The 17,204-nt window shown below is 38.4% G+C and overlaps 1 protein-coding gene across 7 annotated transcripts in view; it reads right to left on the bottom strand.

The window, feature by feature from the left end:
• MID1 (midline 1) overlaps window positions 1–17,204 on the bottom strand; it is a 242,466-nt gene that overhangs the window by 97,087 nt on the left and 128,175 nt on the right. For 2 of the 7 annotated variants that reach the window (XM_051794948.1, XM_051794942.1), the window contains exon 1: window positions 11,494–11,600. The exons of 4 other annotated variants lie outside the window; for them this stretch is intronic. The gene's annotated coding sequence lies outside the window, so the exon portion shown is untranslated. One more of the 7 variants, XM_051794945.1, reaches the window with a different exon arrangement.

Here is a 17,204-nt window from a genome sequence, read left to right as displayed (position 1 = left end):
TTACTTGTGTAAATATATATATGAATATATACACAAGGAATAATGTTTCTAGGGAAGCATGTGATAGTTTACATATAATATGTATGATATATATCATATACTAATCTATTCCTATGTATTTCAAGAACATATACAGCTGTATTTATATGTACCTGTACTTTTGTGCATATATACCTGTATACATATGCCAAAAATATATCACATACATGTTTGCAGTAAGATAAACATAGCTAGGGGAGCACACAGTGTCATAACTGAAATGCCTAAAGGAAGGTGAATTAAGTAGATGGTAAAAGGTAGTTTAGCCCAAATTTCTAACCTCTTGTACAAGAAGGGTCTCTAGACAGTAAGGCAGTAAAGTGCAGTGAGATAGTGCATTGTGTGATTTGCTAGGAGGAGTTTGTGTGTGAGTGTTAAGCATCACTTTTTTTATGAATACTCTCTACTGCTAAAACATATGAACTACTGCCTGCTTTAGTGAACTTACTAAACATCTGAAGTGGATTTTTCAGTGATTTTTCAATGGAGAGCATGGGACTTTCCAGAGAAGGTAGCAGTACACCCCCATCAGAGATCGACTAAAACTTCATTTTGCTTCCCTTCCTGTGCTCAGTGTTACAGAGTGTGGTTTTGAAAGAGTCGCCCTACGCAGCTCTCCCTGCCTAAGCTCCTGTCAAGAGCCTGTCGCTGCCGCAAGCAGACAGGTCAGTGAAGCAGAAGCAAAAGCTATGCTTCACACTCACAGAGCTGTACCTCTTCACAGTACAATGTATTTAAGCTTTGTTGCTCATAACTGAGGACAGCTTCAGATGGCACAGCTGCATCGTCTTTACACTGTAAAGTCATTGTTTAGTTGTGTGAACTCTTGACTCCTCCCCTGACCAGGGAAAAGGACAGAAGGACCAGAATCCCCCACAAACAAACCTTGATTCATTAAGGGTGAGAAGAGCTCAGGGCTCATTAGCAGCCTTGGGAACCAAGCATGCTTGAACCTTCTGTACTTCATGACAATTAGTGTGGGGAGCATGGCGGCAGTGACAGGAATGCTACCTATAACCCCAATACGAAACACAGCAAAAAGGAAAGTTCAGCAAACAGAGGCAAGGTTCAGACTGTCCATCAGTATTTAGTCCTCCTTGCTGTGTGGGAAGAGCAGCAAGGCGTCTGTTCCAGAGGTATGCTTAGAAATTAGGATACTTTGCCTCTTTGCACTAATGTGTCCTTTTATTCTGCCAAGAAATTTGAGCATTTAAAAAACGCGCTGACCCTGTCATAAAATTTGTTTTTCTATATCTTCTGTGATGCTGATCTTTCTTGAAATAAAGTTGTTTGCCAAAGACTAATTCATTTATAACTATCCATCAGCTGCCATAATTGCACGGTGCATCTGGTCAAAATTAAGCGTCTGGCAATTTAATACAAGCAGGAAGACAACTCCCCTCTCAGCCATAGCCACACAGCACAGAAGAGATGAAAGCCTTTTCTGCAAATGAAGACCAGTTTGTCTTTCCTCCTCTTCACTCTCTGTCTCACAGGAGTCCCAGAAGATCAAAATCTCATTCACATTGCTTGAATCCCTTCCACACCACAACTGTCTACCTCATCATCCACTTATCCTGCAGGCTGAATGCTGCACTGGAGAAAGGGATTCAGAGTTGGCAAGAGACAATGTTCAAAAAGACAAACTAATAATTGCTCATCTACTAGCATGCCTGTGAAAACCTCTGAGCCTTTTAGGTTGGTTTCTTAGGACCATGTTCAGTGTACAGGCTTTCTTGCATGCTAATCTTTCTGTACAAAATTCCTCCAGCTTCTTTGTGTGCCAAACAGTTTCATTCATTCAGTTTCCTTCTTAAAGCACTTTTTTTAACCAAAGGTATTTTTATGGTACTGGCATAAAAGAGAGGTACAGATAAACAGCTAGAAGCAGCAAAAAACATTGCATCATTGCCTCATGGAGAGATGTTTGAATCACCATCAGGGCTCTACACAAATACCACCATCTCAACTGATGACTAATTCTGATCTATCTGACCTGAATGAGCAGCAGCTCAGCCCTAACTAATGCTATTCAGCATGAGAAAGGGTGCCAAAATCTGATCTCAGACTGTAAACGTCTTGGAATAAGAGCCTATCTTCCAGGGTAATCAAAGCTGAGCACACTAATAGAAACCAAAAAATTACATTTCCCCTGTTTTCTTTTGCAGTTGCAAATAAGTCAAAACATACTACATCTGGGATTGTATAATGAATCCTTTGAGAGTCACTGAAGAGGGGTTGCATTTTCTGGGCAATCCAATGAGTACTTTTTAAAGCCACTGCAATTCTGCTTTCACTTTTAGATTGGTGTCTGAAGTACAGATCAGTGTGCTGATGATCCAGCTTTAAAATCTTTCAAACTCACTGGCCCCTGCCTTAAGGTTTCATGTTAAGGTTATTTTTTTTTCTTTGAGAATAGTAAAGAATCTGTAGCCACAGAAAACTGAAAGACTAGGCAGAAGTACAATAGGCATGGTTTATATATGCACATGGTTGTATTCCATATTCAACATAGCTCAAAAATTGAAAGCCACATAGACAGCCTCCAGACACAGAAAGGAAAGAAGGAATTTCAAGTACATAATTTCCTATTTGCAAAAATATGGCATTACTGGCAGAAAATTATACTATTACCAAAATGTCACTGAAATTACAAATACTATTTTTCTACTCACAGGAGGTATTTTTAAAAACATATATCAAAATAAAAGATTGTCAAACAAGTGTTATTTAACAATCAAAAATATACTTAAGTAACTTTGGATTTGTGACATCTCACCAGGCACATAATGATTAGTTATGTAGTATGTTGTAAACATGCAGTAATTGAAATCCTACTATCAATGTAGTTCATGGCAAGACTTCTACTAACACTAGTGGAATTAGCATCTCTGTACCTCTTGTTATAAGCACAACATATTTTGCAGGGGGTATTAATGCCTTCATTTGCACAGAAGCGCACACAAAAGTTTTCAGAAGAAATGGGCGAGAAATTAAAACAAAAGCCGAATTACAGAAATTTCAGTATGCTAAATACCAGTAGAGCTGAATAGATGAAAAAACTGTTTCATAACTAGAAGAAATGCTATGCTGAAAAAAGGTTGTATTACACTCTCCATTCACTTTATACTTAAAAAATTGTGGATCAGAGATATTGCCAAAAGTCCAGAAGACTGTAAGCACGGAACTTAATGACATCCTAGTAATCAAAGATCAAAACCACATTTCCTGAGGAGGATATCATGCCAGGGCTCATCATTCTTTGAAACATTTCTATCTGTAGCAAAAATTGGCAATTTGGTGGCACTGAAATCAGCCCATAAAGGCTGACTCCTGATTTTTGATTGCTGGTAGTGCCAGTGTTGTGGATGGTTCCTATGTTTTAAGTACAGAAAGCAGTACATAGAAGCAGTAGGATAAACATGCCAGGAAGTGTTGGTGAGGGGAGACTTCCATGAACCAGAGCTGTAAGCACTTCCTTGCAGGGAGCAACACAGCCCTATATTCTGAAGAAATCACCTGACCTTGGAAAGATGCTGCAAAGCACACACTGCTACACAGAGCTGTTCTCACAGCCAGTACCTGTACATGTCTCCTGTACACTGGCTAGCACTCTTTCTGCACCCAAATGCCAACCAGAAAATTGTAATTTATGTCCAAAACAATTATCCTGCTAACCTCCTAAGGAAAAAGCCAAACATCCACTAGGAATACAATATGACCTGGTAATGTCATAGTAGTAAAATACTTTAAGATTAACACCATTCTTTAAAGTTGGATCTGACACTTCAACCTAACTAGTAATGCTCACCAGAGAAGTGACTGGTGACCTGACAAGGTCTTTACACTTATCTGTTTTTCATCGGCATTAATTAGATGATCAATGTTGACAGTTCTTTAAATTTCTTGTATTAACAAAGTAATTGCAGTGTGATATTATCAAAGAACATTTTTCACCCTAACCTAACACAGTTAATCTGGAACATGGTATTTGTATTGGGTTTGTGTGGAAGGGTTTTGGTAGCTGGGGGGCTATAGAGGTGTCTTCTGTGAGAAGCTTCCCTAACATCTGTCAGAGCCAATGCCAACCATCTACAAGAACAACCCACTGCTGGCCAAGGCAAAGCCCAGCAGCAACAATGGTAGCACTTCTGGGATAACACATTCAGGAAGGGGAAAAAATGTTACCGCACAGAAGCAATTGCAGCTAGAGAAGAGGGGACTGAGAATATGTGAGAGAAACAGCTCTGCAGACAAGGACAGTGAATAAGGAGAGGAAGGAGGTGCTCCAGGTGCAGATTTCCCTGCAACCCATGATGAAGACCATGGTGAGGCAGGCTGTCTCCCTGCAGTCTGCAGAGATTCATAGCAAAGCAGATATCTACCTGCAGCCCTTGTGGCCATGCCAGAGCATGTGAATGCCCAAAGGAGGCTGTGACCCTGCAGGAAACCCACACTGGAGCAGGTTTGTGGCAGGACTTGTGACTCTGTGGGGGATCCATGCTGGAGGAGCCTTGTTCTTGAAGGGACTGTACTCTCTGGAAGAGACCCATACTAGAGCAGTTTGTGAAGAACTGCACCCCATGGGAAGGACTCATTGCAGAAGTTCAGAGAGAACTGTTTCCCATGAGAAGGACCCCATGACAGAGCAGGAGAAGAGTGTGAGGAGTCCTCCCCCTGAGGAGGACAGAGTGGCAGAAACAATGCGTGATGAACTCACTGCAACCTCCATTCCCCATCCTCCAGCACTGCTGAGGGGGAGAAGGTAGAAAAATCAGGAGTGAAATTAAGCCTGGGAAGAAGAGGGGGGAGGGGAGACAAAGTATTATATTTGTCATTACCCCATTCTGATTTGATGGGGAAATTAATTTAATTTTTTACCAAAGTCTCTTGCCATAATGGTAACTGGTGAGTGATATCTCTCTGTCCTTATCTTGATCCATGAACCTTTTGTTATATTTTCTCTCTCCTGCCCAGCTGAGTAGGGTTGTGACAGAGGTGCTTTGGTGGCACTTGATGTCCATCCAGGATCAACTTACCAAAAATATAAAACAACACTTAAAAATATATGTGCCAAAAATTCTACTATATTAAGATTTTTGTCAGTAAAACACTACAGAATTCTCCCCACACTGAATAAATTCCCCACTATTACAATAAAACTAGCAGGCAATGTTTTAACATGCCACACATTGCCTCCTGATCCTTTTCTATTACAGCTGATTCTGCAATTTTCAGAGCATGTGAGAACACAGTCTACCAGGAGTGGAAAACAAATGAAAGAAAATGTCCTACAAAACTTCATTTTCCACTCTTGTAAAGGTGGAGCTCATGGCATGAATTAATGCTGTTTCAGTTAATTTTTAAATTGTAGTGAACTATCTGTCATTGTAGAAAAGAAACAGAGCTGTAGGCCATTCTGGAAATTGTAAGCATCTTATCAAAGAAAGAGCACTGAGCAAAAGAGTTGGACATGTGATATGTTCCAAAATTCCTTGAAAAATCTCTGGTAAAATCAGAGTTTGTCATGGTTTGATGAATTATGATCAAAATCTACCCAAGCAGGTTGGAATAGCATTTTTCCTGTTAGAGTTTTCTAACAATTTACTGTGTTAAGGCTACTATGGAATGCCTGCTACAGCAAGGCCATTTCAGCCCTAGTCCTCCAAACTCATACATAGGAACATTAATAAATGGACACAAGACCACAGGCTGAGCTAAACATCAAACATTTGAAGATTAAGTATATTTGTAGAAAACACTAGCCAACTTTTTTGGATAGAAAATCAAATTTATTGAACTGCCCTTATATGAATATGAAAAGAAATTTAATACAAAATATAAACATGTACATATGAAATGCAATAAAATGTCTTGTGTGTGCATGTGTATGTCCATGTATGTATCCTAGGTTTATAGTATAAGGGGAATTACAGTCAACACACACACACACACTATTCCTCAATAAACTATGGAGTGCTTAGGCAGGTTACTAGCATTTGTACATAGCTGCAGTTTTTGAAATGTTTATTAACATTTAACATAAATGTTTACTAACATTCATACATAGCTGCAGTTTTTGAAATGGTAACATTTTTCTGTTAAGTGCACCACTAAAGGAAAATTTTAATTTAGTTTCTTGTCATAAAACCTGCAATGGGCTATTAAAAAAACAAACAAGCTTTCAATTTCTTCTGTTAACTGAAAAAAAAAAAAAAGAAGAAGAAAATATTATTCTTGCCATTTTCTATGCTGTTCAAGGATACACAAAAAATTGTCTTGGGAACAACTTTTCCTTCCAACGAGTGAATGTGATTGTTCAATATTCCATTTAATGAAAATTTAAAATGTGATTAATCCAATGAACTGCTTCATACCTCAGGTTGTCCCAAGTCCATTACAGATTTTACCTTTTGCAGCACAGACACTGAAGTCTGTGAGTAGTCATGATGCTAGTAATCACCAGCAGCACAATCAGTGATATATTTATGTAAATAGTGTAGTTTGTGTTAGTAGAGTAAAAAAACTAATAACCAAACCTCTGATTTTTTTTCTTTAGAAATGTCTGATGAAAACTTCTATAACACTAAAGAAAGCAAGCTGCATACAACCTGAAGCAAGCAATTACATATTTTCCCACCGTTTTTTCTCAAAGCAGTGCAAATTAATAAATATTCAAAGGATAGTGTCTGTTCAACAGCTCCTGATATAGGAAAACAAATGTTCAACATGAAAGAAAATTACTAGTTCATCCTATTCATACATTTCTATTGACAGAAGAATGATGCCTTGTCCAGAAGTTATATGCAGTGTTTCCATGATGTTGAGATAGTTGTTTGTAATATTTAAACAATATCAATACAGCAAAAGAGCATCTGCTATGCTGTTTGCAGTGATATAAAGCCTCAACAGTATCCCTCTCTGATTGAAACATATGGTAGTAGGAGAATATATTTTCAAAAAGCTGAATCCTGTTATGTTATTCACTGAGACAAGAACACCTCACAGAATTAAGGTCTTTGGCACAACATCACATATTCCTTCTCATGGGAGCTAAAACAATAACTAAGGCTCAAAAGCTAACAGACTAGGAAAAAAAAAGATCATGTCCTGTAAATCCCAAAGTAATCAAGAAATTGCTGATTTAATATTATCTACAGTAATATATTAAGTACAATATTACACATGTGCACATAAACCTATACTACTATACACTTGGAATGCATTTTGACCTTCAGTTTTTTATATTCTTGCAACTCCTGTAGCTTTACATTCTTTAGATACAAGATTTAATATTTCCTCAAAATTCTTTAGGGGAAGAAAAGCAATGGATTGTTTAATCTTTAACACATGTGAATCAGCATAGGTCTACTGGCGTCATTAGTGACCTCCTATTAAATTTATGGCTGAAAGTCTGTTCTAAAAACCTCTTCAACTAAATTCACACTCTTCGTTTGAGAAACCGGTATTTATTCTGGGGTATATCATAGCTATATATGAAAAAGTGTGGAGGCATCGGGTTCACATGTTGGTCTGAATGGGAAACAACAACTGGAGCAACCTCAAAAGGTTACCAAAAGGGACAAATTGCTATATACCACACCATTTTTTTCTCACTCATTTCAAGCTAAGAGATTCCTAGATGATAGATGCCACTCTGCAGCAAAAGGAAGGTAAAATAATTTTACTCACCCAAACCCACCAGTTTTCATAGGGCTTTGGTTGCACAGTAGAGGTGAAAATCTCTCACACTTCTCCAGCTGAGAATTTTACTTGTGTAATGCCTTAGATGACATGGTACACTCTGATCTTTAGCACAGATCATACAGCAACAGAAATACTCTATGTGTTCCAGCACATTCCTTCCAGTCACGTGTTCACACACATGGATATGTAATGTAGTGCAGGTTGGAAACACTGGGGCCATTAAGCTACAGAAAATTTTCAGGAGATCTTAGGGTGGCTGAAAGAAATTACTGCATTCTCTTTCCACCAATGAATTCCTTCCCCACAGTTAAGTAAAAGGAATTGTTAATACTACTTAAATTCATAATCATTGCCTCCACCTAGATAAAGACATTATAAGTTCACAAGGAAGAACACCAGGGTCTGCTTTCTTATCAAAAAGAGCAGCAAAAATAACGGCAAGAAATGTCCCAGGTATGAGAGTGTGACTTCGCCCACAACACAGGACTTTTAAACTACCTGCAAGATGTATTTTTTATGAACTAAAGCTCCTTGTATTTACAGTCACATTACAAGACATATAGCATTAACCTCTCACTGTCCTGTTCTCTCGTCCTCATATGTGAACATTAAAAAAGTCTATTAAAGATTTTTTACTTTTTTAAAAGAACGAACACATTTTCTCAGTTACATTCTTCAGATTTGCAGAAAATATCAAGAGATTCTAGCGACTGCAAAAAACCCACACTGTTTAACACTGAAGAGCTCCTTCTAATTTATGCCTGCTATGCTCTCAGTACACTGAACTCCCTAAGACCAATAGTGTATTTAAAAATCAAGATTTTAATCAGGTCATTAGAAGGGGAAATTAGCTGTGAACCCCCGGAAGGTGGAGGATAAGGAACAAATTATACCTGTGCTCTGAAGGTTATCTGTTTTAGACCTCTGACAAAAACCTCTGTCACTGGTGGAAACACTCAGCTCAGGTTTCCTTGGCCCAGGAATAATAAAATGGAAATCAGCAGGACTGCTCCTCCATTTGGAAGAAGAATTCCCACATGGGCCCTCACCAAACCTGAGGCCTGCCCTGAGAGGAGTGGGACATTTCCCGCCCTACTGGTGTCACTGAGGAGACACAGAAAAGTGAATTGAGTCACAGGAGAATGATCCCAGAGCAACCTGTTTCCAGCTGACACCACTGAATGGGGATTTTTCTGCATTTGGATAGGTCTGGTCCCTGCTGCATGTGAAGGGCACATGGACAGTTCCTGAGAACCAGATACAATAGGGTCTGCAGTAAGTCTCAAGACCAGCCTGCTTGACACAACACCCCTAACTTCAACTTCTGTATTTTATTCATACTTTTTTTTACAAAATAGTAGTTTGCCTTCCTGCTTCCTCCATGGAGATCACGAACCGGCTACAAGACCCTTGTCCTTCCAGCTGTTCATCCTTGTCTGTCCTGCTATCCTACTGCAACTCTCTAACAGGCTTCAAAGGTTTAAGTTTCTCCCACTCACAGTACTAAGGAGTGTAGTAACTACTTTACTAGTCCTCTCCTCTGCTTGATTAGCATTACCAAATGGCAGCATTAACCCAAATAACCCAAAATGGTTAGGGCATGCGTAAAATAGTGCATGATTAAAAATTCTGATTCTAACACAAGAGAACACAAAATGAAAACTGCAAAATCAACTGAGAAGTAAAAGAAGTACAGAATTGCATGTAGTGGTAGACAAGCTGTGGTTGTTCTGCCCCTAAGACACTCAAAGGTTTGGTATCCCAACCCAGCCTGTGCAGTAACTTACCACCCCTACCTTACTCACACTTACTCACAATGAGATGCAAAGTCTTATTCTTTATTCTTTGCAAATAAAGCCAAATACTAAGAAAATGACAAGTTTCCACTTAACCTCTTTTGAGGACTTTCTAAGTCATATCAGCTGGTGCTTTTTGCAAAGAGACAGTGATGCTTTATTGCTTACCAGGGGCATGCCCATGTGTATTTTATTCCTTGAGAAAGTGTTACTTAGAAACATACCACAATAGTGATCTCAAATATTTTTATCTATGCATTTACATCCTTTAAGAATGTTATCCTTTAAAGGCTTTTTAAAGACCTGAGACAAAACTAATCATTATCCACAGCCACGTAATCTTGCCTCAGATGTTTTTAATATGTGGAAAGACTTCATTACTTCAAGGTAAGAAATTAAGAGCAGAAAAGGGCTACATTGGATCAGCAATGTAATTTGCAGCCTACATTGTTGCTGTACAACAGCCAGAAGATCCAGTACCAAATTTAAGCTCACTATGCTGAGTGAAATATCTTTCTGAGCTGTCACTATATAGTGTCTTTGTTCCTTAGAGTCCCAGTTCCCTCCAGCCCTGAGATATGGGTGATGTTTGATTTGTACACCTCTTCTGTATTCCTGATCCTGGGAAAGGCCATGCTGAGTAGCCTCATGAAATGAATGAAAAATGCTTTTTTACTACCCAGCTATGTCTGTGCTCTGGTAACACATACACACATATATGCACTCACACACATGCACAGGAAAAGGATCCAGGACTACTTACTAGATTGGTTGGACTACTTACTAGTTTAATTGACATACTCAAAGTAATCATCCTGCAGATAATCTTCAGAACATCCCAAAAGGGAATAGGAAAAAAACTAAAATGAGCAATTGTTTCTGAATAACTGTATCAGTATCCTAAAAAGGCCTCACAAGTAAAAGGTTCTCAATGTCACTCAAAAAAATAGCTTAGTAGCTTTTAAGATAGCATGGAAAGAGAAAACAATAGCTTAATTACATCCCTTTGAGACGTTCTTCATCAATGACAAAAAAAGTCTCACGGTTTATCTCAAAAAAAATAGAATAAATTGTACATTTCTTGTCAGCTGGCAAACAGGTCAGTTTTACTGTAATAACTAGAGCAGCACTTTTTGAAAGAGTTACTGGTATGTATCTGCACAGTCTCCACCTTTTTCTTCCAGCAGCTTCTTAAATATCTACTTTAAAACTTCACTGAATATCAGCTTGTCCTATTCTCACAAAATTGCTCATCTTGAAATATTTTACTGGGAAATTCACATTATAAATTCTGTCCTATTGTGGACTACACATGCTGATTATCCTAAATGTATGCAGTGTTTTGAGGGCTTTTGTGGATATAGAACTTGCATATAAAATAACTGTAGTGACCAGGCCATCACTCTGACCATATTGGTGCCAAAAGTACATCCTTTGAAAAAACATCATCTCTCAGTCATCATGCTTGAAGCATGTCACCGCCTTAGGTTATGTAACTTCATCAGTTACAAATAAACAAATGGGATTTAAAAGATTTTGCACAAGGAGTGTAGCAAGCTTCAGGAATTTACTGTATTTTTTTCATTTTTCTCATGTAAACATGTATTTTAGCCTTCATCTGTTATTTTAAAGAGAATTACAGTGTTCCAGATGTTGTTAACAGTATGCAGATGCTAATGTCCCTTTATCTCTCTTGCTGGTTTTATGACACTAACAAGACAATAAGCCCTTCTTTGAAAACAGGATGAAAAATACTCTTTGCTAAAAATATTCCATTTTTTCCAGAGTTTTCAGTACCAAAAAGATAATTCATCACAGCAACAGAGCAAACCTCAACTCCTCCCTATGACTGCTAAACACATTATAAAATACTTCCTAAATTACTTGCAATGGCAAACCTACACATATGCATCCACTCCAGTCCCACAAAGCCACCCAGCCCCATACCCACCACTGGATCCCGCCCTATATCTTCTGGGTGACACATTGCTGCGGAGACAGGCACCACGCTGACCCTCTCAGAAATCACCAGCAGTCCAGCTGGGACAGGCAGTAGGAGACACCACCTTCCCAGCAATCCTGTGGCAGCACTGACTGCGTCTGCAACTGCGAGACAGTCACAAAGAAACACAACAGGAAAATCTCCCCCACAATTGCAGGAAAACCCGCTCCACCTAACTGCCTCCGCCAGGATCCCTGCTCCCAAAGCCAGCCCTTCGTGCTGCGTCCACAGCAAAACACCTCCTCTGCCTCCCAAGGGCCAGCACTGGTAGGGTAAGAAGGCAGGAAGAAACGGATCCTTTTGCAGGAACCCAGGAACCCACCCAATGGCTATGGTGGGATAGTGCTGACTCGTAGCCTGGGTGAGGGTGAGCTCGGCCCTGGGGGCAGTTACCCAGCACTGAGTAAGGGCTGGCAGCACCCAGCCCCGTAACAGGAGGCTGACTTGGACTGGCCAGAAGGAAGCTGACTCCAGAATGACAGAACTCTTCATGATAGACTTGTGGCAAATAATTACTTCACTTATTTTTTGCTATTTTCTCCAAATATTACTCAAAAGTGTATCAGCACAAAGTCCAGCAGGAGTTATCCAAAAGCGTGAGAGAGTATAGCACCTGAGGGTAGGACTTCTATTTCTACAAACAGCATAGAGACCCCACTTTCTGCAATTCATCAGATGAAATACAAGAGGAAATACAAGATGATAGCAGTTGCTTAATTTTTTTTATTTTTTGTTTTAGCTAAACTTGCATGCAAGCAGCAAACAGCAACAGAACATGGCAAATGCTTTAGCAAAGTGTTCGAGAGGAATCCTGACTGAAGTCGCACCAGACATTTGGTCTTCAACAAAGGTGTCAGAAAAATCACTCAAAGTGGAAACAGCAGGAAAAAATTACTTCCTTGTGTTCTCTGTTTTTCATGTTGCAATGCCCTCTTTTATACAATGGTAACACAACAAAGTGAAACAAAACGTACCTCAGATGTTTGAGCATAAGGTTGCAAATCTTTGTCTTTGGTTTTTCTTCCATGGAAGAACCTGCACTTTGTTCTTTTCAAAGCAATAAACAACTATTGTGATTATTTAATTTCCTATACATTTCATTTCTTTGAAACAACAGACCAAAGCCCTCAAGCACATTTTTCATAAGGTTTTTAAAGGTTTATGCTGACAATGTCCGTTATCTTGTACATGGAATAGCAGCTTCTAACAGGTGAACTGAGCATGCAGAAAGCAAAACAGATGTACAGAGGGATTACAATTATTGGAACCTTTTTCTATGATATTAAATGTCCATAGATAATCTAAAGACAAGTCAAGTTATAAGCAGCCCAGTAGAGGCCATAGCACAAGTCCTAGCTGGAAGAATTTTAGATTCCTCAGCTCATATCCTGCCCTTGATCTTTCATTTAACAGTATCATGCAGTTTCTTTGCACTGTCCCTCCAGCCATGCTGGCTTGTACTCATCCAGACGCATTTGGGATCAACCAGTCCAAATGATTCTCTCATTCTGTGATTAGCCAAGGCTAATGTTTGTCCACATTATAGTTAGCCTGATTTTTTCATACCCTTTATCTGCAGATAACCAGCCACAGTCTGAAACAGTTTCAATGAACAAATATTTTTTTATATTTAAATATTCTTTTTAATCAATCACAAAAATGATGCAAAAGAATTCCAATAATCTTAATTCTACTGATATATCTGCCTTGATTTTTGCATGTGCTTCTTCAATTTGAAGGTAATATTGTATGTGTTTCAATAGACAACACTGGAAGGACCTTTCAGAACTTAGAACTGAGTATGCCTTATGTGATGGTTTGTCAGCAAAGGCTTCAGTGTACTTTTCACTGCTTACACACATGTATACACATATACACATGTATGCACATATATAACTTGTGCAGTAATTACAAATTCAAACCCATAGCCTCAAAATCTTATATTTGTGCCAGCTTGTTTGAGTTATCATCCAAGAATCTCAGCTGAAGAATGCATCTGACAAATACCCTTTACCTCACTAAACTCCTTTCTTCCACTTTCTGAACTCATGAGTGAAGTAGGAAACAGATGCATTCTAGCCTTCCTCCTCTGCAATACCTACTGAAATTCATGAAAGCTCCAATAGAGAGGTCTTTGGACATGGAGTTAGGATTCTCATATAGCAGAAAGACTGAGATATGACTGAATATAATCAAATTATTACAGTTTAATGAACTTGGAGTCAAATCAGCTGTGCACTTGCATACTTCTGATACCCACCAAGAGTTTTGGTAAACCTCATGAAGGAAACAAAAGGTATTTCGGCCACCAATAGCTGCTTTCTGCTGAAAGTTACCACCATCAGCACAGAACCAGTAGATTAAGTGCTGAACCACGGCTCAGGCGTTTCTTTGCATGGTACAAACTACAAGAAATGGTTGCTTAAGGTCTATATGGCTGCAGTAAGTTACTAGCTCTCCACTTCTTTTCCCTGCTGTAAGAATAATTTCTTAAACTATGTCCAAAAGATTCAGTTGATTTTAATTGGCAATGTCTCTAGTTCAAACAGGCTGTGAAGAAAGTCTAAGACTGTGAGCTAACATATTACTAGAGAAATAAGTTACTGTATCTAAATTTAATATAGTTTAAGGCTCAGATATTTAATGAATATCCATCTGTTGAACCACTGCAATTCTTTAATTATATGTGAGTTCTAAAATGATGTATTTCTGATGTCAATCTCCAGAATGTATTTATGTGCTATGTAGCCACTATTTCTGCTGAATTCAGGGTCAGCTCTGCATAATAAGAGTTTGGTCAGTGCAATTCTGTTGTTTGAGGGAGCATCAAGTATCATTTTTCTTATTCTGCATGCCTCATAGCTGTGCTGTATAGTAACAAAATGTTATTCTGTTTACAGTGTTCCTTGAAATCAAGAAACAGAGCACCTTAGTAGCTGAAGCAAATCAATAGGAGAGAAACAGCGGGTGCCCAATTAGGTTACAAGAAATCCTATTTTCACAAAACTTTCAAAGTCCTAGAAAAAGATAATACCGGGACTGAGTGGGAGAAGCAACTTAAATGGGGCACAAAATCACAGTTCAGTGTCACTCCTGAAATTCACTGACCCACAAGCATCCAGTACAGCTTTTTGTTGGGTTCAGTTCTGTCGCTAATTATTCAGGCATAAATATCTCGGTAAAAACAGCTGGACTTGAAAATTGGTCCAGGTGTTATTTAAGAAAGCTAGAAAAATAAGACTTTTTTTCTTGCTGATTTGGAACTCCTAATGCAGTTTCCAAAATCTCATTTTACTGCTTTGCCATCTGCCCACAAAATAGAATTCTCTATGCCACTCATTCAATGTGCAGAGCAGAAATACAGAAATACAACATTTCTTTTAAAGTTCATTGCTTGTGGAATTTTATTTTATCATATTTTGATGGACGGAGGCCATACATTTTTAGATAGATAGGTGCTGCTGCCAGGCACATACTCTAAAACAATCAGTCCACTGTCTGTGGAAAGCAGATGCCATAGTGTAGTATAATGAGATCATAATTACAAGGACTGTAATATTAACGAATGGAACATATCTGCTAATATGTCTGCAGTTTGTAGGTTTCTCACAGGCAAGCACAATCACATAAATTATTTATTCTAGAGGGCTAATCATAGGATTTTGTGATGATGAAAGCTAACAGAGGATTTGGTTAAAAATAGTATCTCTCCACTCTTCTCTTGCCATATGGTCAGTCAGCACAGAGAGGCTGATCCAAATGACATTTGTGACACATTTTTGCTGAACATGACCAAAGTTAGAGCAACCTCATTGCTGCCTGAGCAGCATGTCAGAGATGCAGAGTTTCCCTGCTCTGGGAAAATACCTTCAGTACATTTCTGATTAGTCACATCCTCTGCTGAATCCAAGTAAAACAAGTGGAGAAAATACAGATGGTCCTGCCTTTTAGTCAGCATGTACACCTTGCAACTCTCTCTGAACACTAAGGATACAAACGGAAGGAAAAGGCAGTCTGGCTTTTTGGAAAAATTAGGAAACATCACATCAGCAAGAGCAACACGTGATACAATATGAGCAGCTTCTTAATATGAAATTCTTTCATATGAATATTGAGTACTAATTCTCCCTCAAATAGTTGTTTAATATTAATTGTTCTTTGATCTATAACCCCCCTCTCTTGTCTCACTGATGGAACTCCTAAGACAATGATGGGTGACTGTATGCAGGCATGCCATTTCCCCTCTAATGCTTCATTTGCATTTTACAACATTATTTAAGTATCATTTGAATTTGGCCCAATAAGCCATACTATAAATGACCCACCATTAAGGTTCTTTGGAGAAAGGCAAACTGTAATTTCAACAGCAGCATGCGATTCTAAAATACTTTATACCTTGCTGGAGGAGAAACGTATACTTCTTCATTCATATTTGATGAATAGATTATGAGCTGCTCCATCATATGCTTCCCCAATTCAGAAAAAGAGTATCTTTCTAAATCTCAAAATAATCCACTAACAAAAAATCCCCTTGTTTACAATGTACAGCAACTGCTTGTAAACTTGGGGGTTGGTGAGGCGAGGAAAGGGAAAAAGAAAAGTTACTCTCAGCCCACTTCACCACTATACAGAACTTTTAACAATTCCCTGCCATCGATGAAGTCTTTGCTCAGTGCTGCATTTTGGGTTTTGGATAGAGGCAGAGAAGATTAATTACTCTGTTCTAAATTGTTAGATTTACAATACAGCACCAAATTCTAATCTGACCCCTTGAAGGACATTGAGGGAATGGTCAGAGCAGGGGTATGAAAACATCAATAGGACCTAATTATTAAAATAAAGTTTGAAGAATATCAATGTGTAAGGATATGCTTAAAAACAGGCGAAAAAGATAAAACTAACCCAGCCAGAAGCACAGGAACTTGATCCTTTTTATGTCTTCTCCTGACGTATTCTAAAGGATTGTTTACCCTTTCAAACTCATCACATGGAAAAGGTTTTGAACTGAAAAGATAAGAAAACTGTTTTCTTTTCCTTTGTTGTTAACTGCTCTTTACCAGTACAATGCCAAAACAAACTTGAGCTGACTCTCAGTAAACATGAAGCCTGAAGTTTTTAAAGGTTTCTTCTGAAGATACAATCTCTGCTATATGAAAAAGCTATTAATCCTAAATGATGAAGAGGACATTAAGGACATTCAAAATCTAGGAAGCCTTGAAACTTTGGAAGGTTTAGAGATAATTCTTAATTTTGAGGATCCTGGCTATATCTAAATCCCCCACTGATTTATATTTTAAAAAATATATTTTTTTACCATTAAAGGTAGATTAGTCTCTTTGGTGGAGATGCTTTACAAAGAGGATGTCTGATTATGCTTTACCTCCACATGGTCTGACTCAGAAAACTGGGACGCAAATATCACTTTAACAAACTTGAGAAACACTGCCTGAATCTTGTCATGTTTTTATACAATGGCCACAAGGAACTGTATTAGAGAAGGTGTTTAAATTTAATTTAATAAATGTAATTTAAATTTATTTTCTTAAGCATTGAAATATAACCCTTCATCTCAAAGGAAGATTATGTGGCATTCATGAGTAATAGTATGAATCTACACTTCTGGTAATTCAAAGTGTATTTTAGCCTCATACCCAGCTCTC

This window comes from Manacus candei, unplaced genomic scaffold, assembly GCF_025592945.1.
Source record: "Manacus candei isolate 608988 ecotype Guabito, Panama unplaced genomic scaffold, ASM2559294v1 h1tg000041l, whole genome shotgun sequence".
NCBI lineage: Eukaryota > Metazoa > Chordata > Aves > Passeriformes > Pipridae > Manacus > Manacus candei.
This window is presented reverse-complemented; position numbering and strand designations above follow the sequence as displayed.